The sequence below is a fragment of the Rhipicephalus sanguineus genome, chromosome 5, assembly GCF_013339695.2.
Source record: "Rhipicephalus sanguineus isolate Rsan-2018 chromosome 5, BIME_Rsan_1.4, whole genome shotgun sequence".
Classification (NCBI taxonomy): Eukaryota; Metazoa; Arthropoda; class Arachnida; order Ixodida; family Ixodidae; genus Rhipicephalus; species Rhipicephalus sanguineus.
The window spans coordinates 30,748,554-30,761,437 of record NC_051180.1 but is presented as its reverse complement, the minus strand read 5'-3'; the positions used below and the strand labels follow the sequence as shown (position 1 = coordinate 30,761,437).

Here is a 12,884-nt window from a genome sequence, read left to right as displayed (position 1 = left end):
GAGAATTTCGGGTGGAAGAATACAAGTTAGCACTCGATGGTCCGGGTTGCGCAGTAGCTGAAATTGAAGCGGGAAGCCAGCTCCTGAGGCTAAGAACTAAGCTATGCGGTGCCTATCATAAAGAAAGCAGCTGTTCCACACGGTGTGAGGAAAAATATCATTCGTGCTGCAATAGATTCACGCAATTGGCACGGTAAGCAAATGCAAGTGCACACTTGAAGAGCCACTGTTACGCGAACGTTCATTTAAAGCTCGTCATCTTGATATTTGAGCCATCGTTCGAAATCCCTGGGCGTACACATTACTCCTTGCAGAATACGGCCGTCGCAAATAAATCGTGAACTAGAATCACCACAAACAAAATGCCAAACAACTTCTAAGAACAGTTATTTCTCTTGCAGTACGCAGCCAGAATTGGGGATAACCTGAGATGCTGCGGTTGCAACGCTTCCCGCTAGTAGACGATGCTCGCTATCCTAGCGCTACCCCGTAACCGCAGCGCCGTGGTGGCGAGAATCACAACAGCCGTCTTCTCTCGACGGGAGCGGAGGGGAGATACGAACTTAAAAAGTATCTGTAAACGATGTCGATGCATACTCATTTGTGTGGTTGCATATCTCTCTGACGACTTCTGTGGTGAAAAACAACACGAAGAAGCCACCGCGCGGCACTCCGGAGCGCTAGGTCAAGGTCCTCTTCGTGCCGTCTTCGCAGAGAGAACTCCGCTCTTTGCAGCCGGGCCAAATGCTCCCGCCCAAACGAAGTTGACATCTTTCAGATAAGAGCTGCGACCTCTAGTACACACCAGATACGTTAGAGGAGTACTGACACAAATGTGAAAAATTTTCGGATTGTTGCTCTAAATAAATATACTGGTGTCGAGAAACCTAAAACAAGTATTGTGGTGCCTGGGAATGCATCAAATATATTTTAATTATCGCTACCTTAAAAAGACACTTTCGGTTTTGATATCGAGGGGGTGGCTTCTCAGTGACGTTTCATAGCAATGTGATGTCACGGGGATACAGAAATTCACAATCCACTAGCGGCAAATCTGTCATCTGCTCGTGGTGCACATAAACAACGATGAGTGAATTGTCGTCCAGTGACCCCGACAGTTATTTCTGCGATTTAGGCTGCATACAGGACGCAGAGCTTGCACACTCGGGGGAACTGTGTTGACTCGTTGAGATAATGTATATTGCAGTGGGGCTGGCTTGCAGATGCTCAGCGACGAAAACTTCAAAGTCAAATTAAAATATTTTATACGTGTCCTCCAACTCCGGTGTGTGGAGAGCATTGACACCGCATACCAAGGAAACGAAAAATGTCCCTTTTGCGATGCCTCGAAATCGTGTCAGTACTTCTTTAACATCGACACGCGGCAGTGATAAAACGGCTCCAGGAGAAGACGAAAGTTACCGGTGGATAGCTGCTGATGTTCTGGGTTGGTGTGACGCACTCGTTCCGTCCGTACTGAAGACTGACAAATCAAAGTCGTCTTCCGTGTCTGTGCTGCTACCATCATCCAGAGATTCCCACTCAGATTCATCGGAATCGGTCGAAATTCTCCATTTCCGTGGAGCATTCGTGAGCAATCACAACACCATGTCTGAAACAACGAGCGCTCACCTAGTCTACTGCGAACGAACTTTAAAAATCTCCCCGCGGCGGAAAAAAGAAAATTGCAAGCAAAACTGATAAAAAACCTGTTGGATTGCGTTGGCTGTCTAGAAGCGCTCAGAGAGCGCCGAAATTTGAACTTGAAGTCATTGTGAACGTACTAACGATGTGAAAGCCATGGTCACGAAAGGGTGAGGGGACACTGCTTTTAGAAATTTTTTTATTTTTGATTGATTGTGATGAAACTTGGTGAGTTTATAGTTCGTGTGCTTATTTCAAATATGCATTTATTTTTCTAGCATAACATGTAGTTTTTAAAATGCAGAATACTTCATGTGCCTTTTGGGGAGCAAGATTTTTTCTAAACGGAGAGAATTACAAAGTGAATCAGTATATCATCTGAAATCAGAACTGTGTGCAGTGCAACAAAATGTATGCTCTAACCCATTTTACAAAAAGTTATGGTATTTTGAACACTCATGAGTGAGTCAATTTCACGCTGAGATCTGACTTTCGAATGTTCAACATACCATAACTTTTGTTCACACGGGTTTAGAATATACATTTTTGTTGCACCGCACAGAGTTCTGATTCCAGGTTATTGTGATATGCTGATTTACTTTGTAATTTCTCAGTTAGGAAAAAATCTGCTCCCCAAAAAGCGCATGAAATAGTCTGCCTTTAAAAACTACACATTGTACTAGAAAAATAATTACATATTTGAAATGTGCGCACAGATAATATAAAAACTCACCAAGCTTCACAAAATCAATCAAAATATAGTAAAAAAAAAATTAAGTGCCATGTTCCCCTTAAGGAGGGAACTGCGATTTAGAATGGGAAATCATTAGGCTTGTGCGATTATTCGAGCACTTCAAATATTCTTGTGCCGCAGCGGTGATTTCTTGCGCCGCAGCAGTGAGGCTGGGGTGCTTCATCTGCCAATCATTAGTATCGCTACATTGCATTGCCTTGTGGCTCCTAAGGGCCATCGTTTCTGCAGATTTGTGACTAAATTGGTATCGGGAACTGACACATGGCACCTAAAGTTTTCTAATTAATCAGTTGTTACTGACCGCCGCTTCAGATTATCCACTCAGATTTACGTTGCAAAATAAGGGATTGCAGAAATCCATCGAATTAGTATGCAGGATTTCGAAATAACCGAGTTAGAATTAATGAGGTTTTACTGTGTTACCCTTACATCGATTCATCATTTTTTAAGTTTAAAGCTTGTTATACTGGCATATATGCTGTAAGTATAGTAAATTTTAAAATGTAACATATTTTACGGGTTATCACTTGCATTGTACCGAAAGTAAAATCCTGCTATGTACTACCCAAAGTTGCTTCCACTTCCCTTTGAACCATAAAGAATGACATTTGCATATGCCCTGTTTCAACTTTAAAAATATTGTGCAGGTTAGTTGAGTCATGAGAGATATGCTAATTTTTCTTTATAATATGTAATATATATTATTCGAATTCGCTTCGAAATTATGTGACCAAATCACTGTTTGCTCCGAATTTGCTTCGGACCTAAAATTTACTTTCGTTCAAGCCTAGACGTCATTCTTGCTCTCTTATCCACTAATTCGCTTTTACTCCAACTTTCTCCTTTTCACTGTGAAGTGCAGGACAGTGTTGGCTCTAGAATGAAATACCGGTCACTCTGATCAGTAATGCTGTCAAGCGATTCCATCAATGAGATGCTTAAGATGCACCCGTCCAGTGTAGGCTGTTGGCGTAAACACCCAAAGTGCCTGGTTACCAAACTAGCACTCGGGTATTGTGGAGAATTACCACTGAACAGTAGCGATTGCAGGTTCTTAACTGTACATGTTACTTTTATTTGGTAGAGCTGTCATCAAAGGACTATAACTTTGAGTAAGAAACCCACAGTCAAGCAAAGTTCAACAACAGGTCTGGTGCAAAGTCCTCTAGCACTTTGATGTCTACTGTAAAATTCTAAATTTAAGATGGTCTACCCACTGTTTGAATTGAAAGACGCGAAAAACAAAAAATGCCACGTGACTAGTGCATTCGTGCACCGCAATCATGCTGCTCTCGGTTGTGGTTTGAATGAACGAAATTGGCTGCAACCGTGACTCGCTGGCTCCATCTAAGAGGTAGGCCAATAAGTTGGCGGTGGTTTCTTGGCTCGCGGCAGCCAGTTGATGCACGTGGCAGTACAAGTTGTAGCGGCCAAGAAACCATTGCCAACTTATCGGCCTATTGCTGCAATGGAGCTGGCGAGTCGCAGCCGCAGCTGATTTCGTTCACTCAAGTCACGCCTGAGAGTAGCACGATCGTGGGCGTTCTTTGCAACTTGGAAAAAATGGTACACGTGAGACTTTCTTTATTGCAAATAATGCAGTGGGGGTTTCTGAAGACGCTCTCGAACTTCGCAAATCCAATTTTTTGCCTAAAGTCAGTATTTAGCAATTTAGTTAATTATCCTAATTAACAAATAATTAATTACAAAACAAAGAGTTGTCTGTAGTGTGCAAGGTGGCTGTCAGCAATATGCAACTGATTTCACTCGCCTGCCTCTCATATTGGAATTTTTTAACCCCTTGGCACAAGTTAGCTGATGCATATATATCTATATATATATATATATATATAGATATATATATATATATATATATATATATATATATATATAATATTACACACACACCACACTCAGGTGTCCCAGCTATCTTTAGCAAAGGGCTTAAAAATACAATACTAGAGGAAGGCGAGTGAAATCACTTGCGAATTACTGACAAACCACCTTGGCACTACAGACAATTTTTTGTTGTGGTAATAACTAATTTGTTAATTAGGTATATTTAATTAAATTGCTAAATATTGACTGTAGGCAAGAAATGCGGCTTGCAATGTTCGAGAGCGTCTTCAGAAGCCCCAATTTCTTTATTTGCGATAAAGAAAGTTCCACGTATACCATTTTTTCCAAGCTGCAAAGAAAGCCCGCGAAACACAAAAAGAACCACGTGATTAGCGCATTCGCCCGCCGCGAGAATGCTGCCCTCAGCCATGGTTAGAGCGAACGAAATCAGCTGCGGCCGCGACTAGGCGGCTCCATTGCAGCGGTATAGGCTGATAAGTTGATGGTGGTTTCTTGGCCCGCGCTCGCTACAACTTGCACCGTCACGCGCGCCAACTGGCTGACGCGGGCCAAAAAAAACCACCGTCGAGTTATCGGCCTACCGCTGCAACGGAGCCGGCGAGTCGCGGCCGCAGCTGATTTTGTTCGCTCGAACCGCGGCTGAGGGCAGCATTCTCGCGGCGTGCGAACGCGCTAGTCACGTGGTTCTTTTTGTATTTCGCGGGCTTTCTTTGCAGCTTGGAAAAAATGGTACACGTGAGACTTTCTTTAGCGCAAATAATAGAATTGGGGTTTATGAAGAGGCTGTTGAACTTTGCAAGCCGCATTTCTTGCTTACAATCAATATTTATCAATTTCATTAAATAATCCTAATTAACAAGTTAGTTAATTACCAAAAAAAATTGTCTCTGGTGCGCGAGGTGACTGTCAGCAATTTGCAAGTGATTTCACTCGTCTGCATCTAATATCGTAATTTTAAAGCTGGGCTAAAGATAGCTGGGACACCCGGTATATATATACATGTGTGTGTGTGTGTGTGTGTGTGTGTGTGTATATTATATATACACACACACACACACACACACACACACACACACACACACATATATTGTAAAGGTGTTTATTGATGGCTGGATTGACGGCGACGATGCACAACAGTCGCGACGGAGTGCAGACTCTCACGAGCACGAGCACGAGGGCCGTGCTCTCCAAAAAGAGGCGAAGAGGGCGACCCACTAGAAGGGGCTCCAGAGGACGGCCCATTACAGCGTTCCAATGCTTCTCCACAATTACCCCGGGCACGAAAAGGGAGCCGTCTGGCGACCTAGTAGCTGGTCACTATGAGCGGGTCATGGTAGGGCTTGAGGCGCTCCACGTTGACAATGTCGCGCCCTCGACGGCGCATGTCTGAAGACGGGTCGATGGGTTCAATCAGGTAGTTGACCGGGGATGTGCGTTTGATGACACGGTAGGGGTTTTCGTATTTGGGCAGCAGTTTGGAAGAGAGGCCAGTTGCAGTGGTAGGGACCGAGAGCCATACGAGCGCTCCAGGTAGGAACGTGAGTGCAGAAGTGTTGGTCTCACCGCGGATGCTCTTCTGCCACTCTTGGTCATGCGTAGTAAAGGTCTTGGCAAGCTCGCGACACTCCTCAGCAAGTCTGGCTGTGGCAGAAATAGGTGCACAGTCAGATCGATCCAGCTTGTATGGAAGGATTGTGTTGATTGTGTGCGACGGGTGCCTGCCGTACAATAAGAAAAATGGTGAGAAACCAGTGGTGCTTTGAGGGCCGGTATTGTAGGCGTAGGTGACGAAAGGCAGAATGGAATCCCAATTTGTGTGATCGGCGGCGACGTACATCGAGAGCATGTTGCCGAGCGTGCGGTTAAAGCGTTCCGTGAGCCTATTCGTCTGCGGGTGGTAAGCAGTAGTTTTGCGGTGAACAAACGTTGCACTCTTTGAGCATGGCTTTGACGACCTCTGAGAGGAGGAAACGGCTCGATTGGTGAGCAGCTCCTGGGGTGGACCGTGGCGCAGCATGAACCGGCGGAGCAGGAAGGAGGCTACATCGCGCGCTGTAGCCGCTGGGAGGGCGGCAGTTTCAGCGTATCGCGTAAGGTGGTCTACAGCGACGATGGCCCATTACCTTGTTTCCGACCTTAGTTCCGACCTTATTTGTATGGTCGCCCATTTGATGTCATCACCGACCACCATGCACTCTGCTGGTTGTCATCATTGAAGGATCCATCAGGCCGCCTCACCCGCTGGGCACTTCGCCTACAGGACTACAATATCCGCTTGCTGTACCGCAACGGACGCCAGCATGCTGACGCCGACGCACTCTCGCGCTTCCCCTTGCCCGACGACAATACCCAGCACTTCCACCACTTTGTAAAGGCATTTATTGACGGCTGGATTGACGGCGACGATGCACAACAGTCACGACGGAGCGCAGACTCTCGCGAGCACGAGGGGTGTGCTCTCCGAGAAGAGGCGAAGAGGGCTACCGTATTTATTCGAATATAGGTCGACCTTTTTTTCTCTAAAATGTTGCCCATAATCAGCGATCGACCTATATTCGTGACCAAAGAATCTCGACCTATATTCGCGATCAAAGCGACCAAAAGCACCGCACCTATGGCGTTCAACTGCCGCGCCTGCTGTTCTTCAAGCAGTTCCTGCTACATACGCACATTATATACCATAAAATCTGGTATAAAAACCGTACCCGTTCGCCTTTTCCGACTAAGTAACTAAGAAAAAAAAGTTATTTGTGCAATAGCTGCACACCGCCTTTTCAAAGCCCCCGCGAAATGCAGCCGCTCCGCCATGTTTGCGCTGGAACCCGTGATTTCCCTAGGTAGGCCGTGAAGTCCCTAGCCCCCTAGCCGTGCTGCCTGCCGACGCGCAGCCGCACTGGCCTGGCCTAAGGCCTCACTTTTTGTTTGTTGTTCGATCTGACGTGACGGTTCGCATTTGCAAATGCGCGGTTGGACGGTGTCACGTCGGTAGAGCTACACAGCTGACTTCAAGCGTCAAGTGATACTTTTTGCCGAGAATTCCAGCAATTGTGCCGCTCAGCGTGAGTTCGACGTAAAAGTTGATTAGGGGTTGGCGGAAGCAGCGGGACCGACTGTTCGCGTGCAATGGATAGCGTCGTGCTTTTCGCGGCCCAGGAACTGCCAGGCATGACGCTCTTGAAAAAGAACTGAGGCTCCGGGCGTCAAGGAGGCCCTGCAGAAGGCCAACAGACCTGGTCGTCATACCGCTAGGTATGACGTCCCGGCTACATTAAGGACCGGGTGGCGAAGAGTTACAAAGAGTGGCTTGAAGGAGGATGCTGCAATGACACCGACGGGACGCCGCGAGAAGGGCTTCCCTCAATGAAGTTGCGACGTGGGTGAAAGACGCGCGGAAAGACTTGCCAGCGGAAATTATCGTGACTGGCTTTAAAAAGTGCTGCATTTCCAACGCAATCGATGGCAGCGAAGTCGACGTCATTTCGGATGCCGAGGATGCCTGCGAAGAATCCGACAACCTTCCTTGCACATCTGACGAACATGACACTCCCGGCAGCGACTAGGGCGCTAAGTTAATTGTAAATAAAGGTGTGCTATGTTTCAATTTTCCTGTTTCTAAAAAACATGGGTCGACCTATTTTCGAATATTTTTTTTTTATTTCTCGTAGAGCGCTATAAGTAGGGGTCGACCTATATTCGTGCCCGACCTATTTTCGAATAAATACGGTACCCACTAGAAGGCGCTCGAGAGGACGGCCCAGTACAGCGTTCCGATGCTTCTCCACTATATATATATATATATATATAAATGCATGCATTTGGGTCCATGAATATGTGTTATCATGATTGTGCACTTCTTTTGTTGTGTATTCCTCATGGTTCAGTGTAGCATGCATAAAAATAAATCTACGAGAACCCAGCAAATATAGTTATACAAGGGAGGCAGTGCTTCGAGTAGCAGACAGCATAACCAGATATGACTGGCATGACTTCTTAACTACTAACTGACATTAAATAAAGAAAGAAAATAGAAGTGAAATGTACACTGCCATAAATGTCTCTCTTGTGGAATGCACCTGGAGAGCAGGGTTCAGGGAAGGGGAGAGGGAATAAAAGAATCATTTTTCTTTACCTCACTAATTACTTTAGTCAGAATAAAAGTTGCTGATGCTGCCAGCAAATAGCCAGACTCTTTCAGCTCTTTTTTTCTAACGTTTCACACACAATTTTGCAGCAATAATGGCAAGGCAAGGATGCCCGTATTCATGAGGTCAGCCTTTTCAAGGCTATTAAAAAGCTTTCTGTAAGTAGCTTATATTTTGTCCCAGTGTGCTCTTGCGTATGTGTTCAAAAGATTTCATTTGATTTGGGTAGCTGATAGCATGACCTGTTTTCTTTCTCGGTAATGTTTTTGGGTTCTTCGAAGCATTGACGTGTTGGTATTTTCACCCGTAGGCCTTGCCACCCAATACTTACTACGCTCAAGCTTGCATTCATTTTGTGTAGCAATGTAGAGGTTCTTTAAATGTTTCATCAGCATCACCCGCAGCATTTGTAAAGCTGTGGCAGTAGCAATAATGAATTCTAGCACAATTATATTTCCATTACTTCTGTATTGCTTACCACAACTGGGTTCTGTGTTTGCTATTTTAAATGCTTAGGGTCACCATAGTCGTGGTGATTGCAAGGGATGCTGCTTGGCAACTCCAAGGTAATTGATCCCAGATAAGATTATATAACAGAAATGTGTACAGTTGATTGTAGATCTTACCAACTTCACTCTACCGAAATCATCAGTTTTACTAATCTTATTACTTTTCATTACTTTGATCTCTGTTGAATGCCATGTGGTAACCCCATTTATAACAAAGCCTGTTTGTCAGAAATTGCACTACCGAAATTTTGCTGTTGCTACAAAACAGTACTGAGACATTTGCTGGAAAATACCCCAGATGCCACTGGTTGAATGGTTTAATTATGTGCAGTTGCTTGCAGGTGCACAACACTTTGGAAGTTTCACAGTGTGTGGTGTCATGAAAAGGCACTAACAGAACATAGATTGACATGGTGTATGCTGCATACATATTCGTTGTCCTCGTGCGCAGCTCTCTATTAGATTATGTCAATAGTGTCATTGGTGCCAGCTGTCAGCCTTCCGTGCTTCTGCAAGCGCACATTTAAACGTCAGCGTAAAAATGTGCAGCTTCGAAGCAGCTTTGTTTCGCGCAAGGTGGATATTTTGTAGTTCATCTTGAGTGGTGAAAAGAACGAGGATGTTTGCCAACCATTTTGGAAAAGTTTGTTACCCACTGTCCCAAAATAGTCATACACCGTCTCCAACTCAATGAGGGATAGAACAAGTGCTCACAGGAAGCATTTGAAATATGTTACATTAGCATATTTTAAGTGCTGCAAGCAGAGCGTCACTGCTGTGATGTTTATCTCTTCAAGGGTTCTCTTCGGATGCTGCATGCTTGTTGAAGTGGTGTCATTGCTATGGGGTATTTGTCGGCTGGCTTTTTTTTTTTCTTTTTTGAGTGATCGACTGGTCTTGTCTCGCATGGTCTTGTCTAGTTCAAGTGCTCACATGGTTGTACAAGCAATGCAGTTGTGGATTACTCTTTCATCTGCAGTTGAGTGACATATCAGATGCCTCCTTCTGCAGCAATGTGTGATGCTGCTACATTTGTCCAGGATCAACAAATCAGTAACTGAAAAATTTGCTGAGCAAACCACCAAACTACGCAAGAAGTCCGTGCCTTCGTTTTGGAAGTGATGTTGTGAAGGGCTTGACAGTTTTCTCATGTGTTTTTCTACGTGCGGAAGTGACATAATCTCCTTTAAGATCAACATGCGCTCGTTTCTGAACCAGTAAGTCGGTGAAAGTTTAACGAACGGCGATGTTAGCGTTAGTTTTAGCCACCCCACCCTAACCAAGTTGCACCATTGGCCTTTGTCGTGTTTTGGATATTCGTCCTGTCGAATTATTCGAAACTTCGAATAATCGCTATTCCAAAGTTGAATCGAATTATTCGATTAGGAACTATTTGATTTGAATTTGAAACTCGAATATTCGCACACCCCTAGTGTAAACCTAACCATTGTAACGTCCCCTCGCAAGCCCTACGCAAAAGTGTAGCCTGATACTACACATAGTATATGTAGAGCATTCACTGAAACTTTTTATAAATGGAATGCTGCACCTTTAGAAGTGCAGTTCTCCTGACTGTACCTATATAGCTTCTTCAATCGTTGAAAATATTCATGTTCACGAAACAGTGCTGTTCTTGCTGGTTATGTCAAACCAATGCATTGAATCCGAAAGGAATTACTTGGAATACAGGAAAAATGAGCAAGGTATGTTCTTCACTGCTACACAGTTATTTTACATGATTAAGCACAGTTAAAGGAACTGCTTTGCAGTGGAGTGTGCTGTGGATGTCCTATGTTTCTCATATCCACGTGCCACTCCACTGAACTACTTTGATCACCTTCAGATTTGATAAATCTGGGTTCAACTGTATTAGATTCCTCATTGTGACTTCTTTGCTAGTGTATTGACATGAGGCATCAGAGGTGGCTAGGTGAAACAAAAGCCCATTTGCTCCTAGGTTGAGATGCATTGTAATAGAACACAAATGGCCATCTTCCCACTATAACACAGTACAGTGTGCAGCACCAAATATGGTATTGCCATATCATAGCTTGGCATCTTCATGACACTGAAAGACCATCATAGTGATCTCATTCTGTTTGATTTTGGTGCCTATAGAGAAAACACTGAAATGTGCGCATTTTCTTTTATTTGCAGAGTGAACCCCTTCCGTAATGTCCGAATGAAATCCTGGGTGGCGAGAATGCAGCTGGCTGGATATGTTGTCTGCACAAGCTTCTGTGCAGTGACTGAGCCACATTGCATCATCTTCGCTTAATTGTGGCACGGTGCCTTATTAATATATGAATGAAATTTTGCCTCTCCTGCTTAGACCATGATGAGGGTCTGCAGTATGTATAAATAAAAACATAAATGAAATTATTCATTTTAGTCAAAGTGCCACCCAAAACATGTGAGGCTTTTTTTTTTATAACCTGACACACATCTTACTCTTTTGTACCCAGTGGAAGTGCAGTGGAGAATTTATTTCTGCACCTCTGTTGGGGGGGGGGGGGGACACTGAGTTGCAAATGCTTGCTTTTCTTTCAGGTGCAAGTCTGTGCTCTGCTCTTTTTTGTGGTTGTCGTTATTGCTTAAAAGAAATTATAGAGGTACAAAAAGTAATTTTTCACAGCAACTGTGAACTGATTATATAAGGGCGCGATCGCGGGTGCGTGCGCTATCTCGGCAGGCAGCAGACGGCTCGTATACCCTTCTACGTACTGTGCTCTCAACGCGAAGAGTGCGAAAACCGCTTCTCTCCATGGAGCAGCCTTACACCATGGAGCGGTCTTACACCAGCGTTTTTTAGAGTTACGCGAGGCCGGATCTAAAAGAGAGCTGCCAGCCTTACTTCGGATAACATTTCAATTCGTTGCGTCGCCCTTGCGGTGAACTGTAATTTTTTTTTGTGACAACAAACATGGTATTGTCACGGATCCACCTGTTCTAGAATTTGTAAACTCCATGCTTTCTTTTGCTCAGCGATAATCGGTAACGTCTGTAAAAAAAAACAGGAAAACTTAAGCACTAAATGAAAATTTTACTTTCACTATTCAGAAGAATTTTAACTTTATGAAAGGCAACAAATTTAATTCGTCAGTTCACGGGGTTTTTCATGAAATCATTCCTTAATTTTTCATGTAGGTGTCTTGAAGTCCGAACTCGGGTAGATTTCAAAGGATACTAAAGTGGGACACTGAATCAGGTTGCATGTCCTGATGTATTGCTCTTCGAAAACTCTGTTGACATTGGTTTCGCTCTAATAACGTGTTTGGAAGAGAAAAATGAACAAAGTTTCAGTTCTAGAATTTCGCACCTAAACTTCACCACCTCTGTGCTGCAATACACACCACGGATTTCAGTTTTCGTACTTCGGCCTAATTATCCTTAATAAATTTCTCCGAAATTTGCTATGTTGTCTCTGGCCCCCTTAGAACGCAATGTAATTCGCCTTTACCGATAAAGAACTGTGCAGACCATGGCGGACGCCGTCAAAGTGACATCACGACCAGTTGCTGCGTGAACAACGAGACGGCGTCGCCACCCGCATCTTTTTTTTTTTTTTTTTTTGGGATAGCAAGTAAATGAACACTCCAGGAGCATTTCTGTCGCCGTGAGGTTCCATATAAAAAAAAAATGTATGGCAACTTCGCACTAGTGCCAAGCTTGAAGAAAGATCGCAGCGAAGTGGCCTTCTTTGTTTATCTTTTTTTTTTTTTTCTCTCCGTTTCTTGTATCAATTTTTTGTGTCTGTTTCTTTAACTATGTCTTTCTCTTTCGCGCGCCTTCTGTCTTCATTTCTATCCCTCTTTATTTCTCTTTCTGTCTTGCTGTCTGTTTTTTCTCTTTTTTGTGTCGGTTTCTTTCTATATACCTTTCCCTCTCTTTCTGTCTTTCTATGTCTCTCTTTATTTCCTTGTTTCTTTTTATTTCTCCCTTTCTGTCTTGCTCTGTTTTTTTTTCAATCTCTCT

General features: G+C 44.0%; 1 protein-coding gene across 1 annotated transcript in view; it reads left to right on the top strand.

Annotated features, from left to right (window-relative positions):
• LOC119393423 (trithorax group protein osa) overlaps nucleotides 1-11,288 on the top strand; it is a gene marked incomplete in the record, with an annotated part of 81,181 nt that extends 69,893 nt beyond the window's left edge. The window contains 1 exon segment of the mRNA XM_049416243.1: nucleotides 11,067-11,288.
• Nucleotides 11,289-12,884: the final 1,596 nt, after the last annotated feature.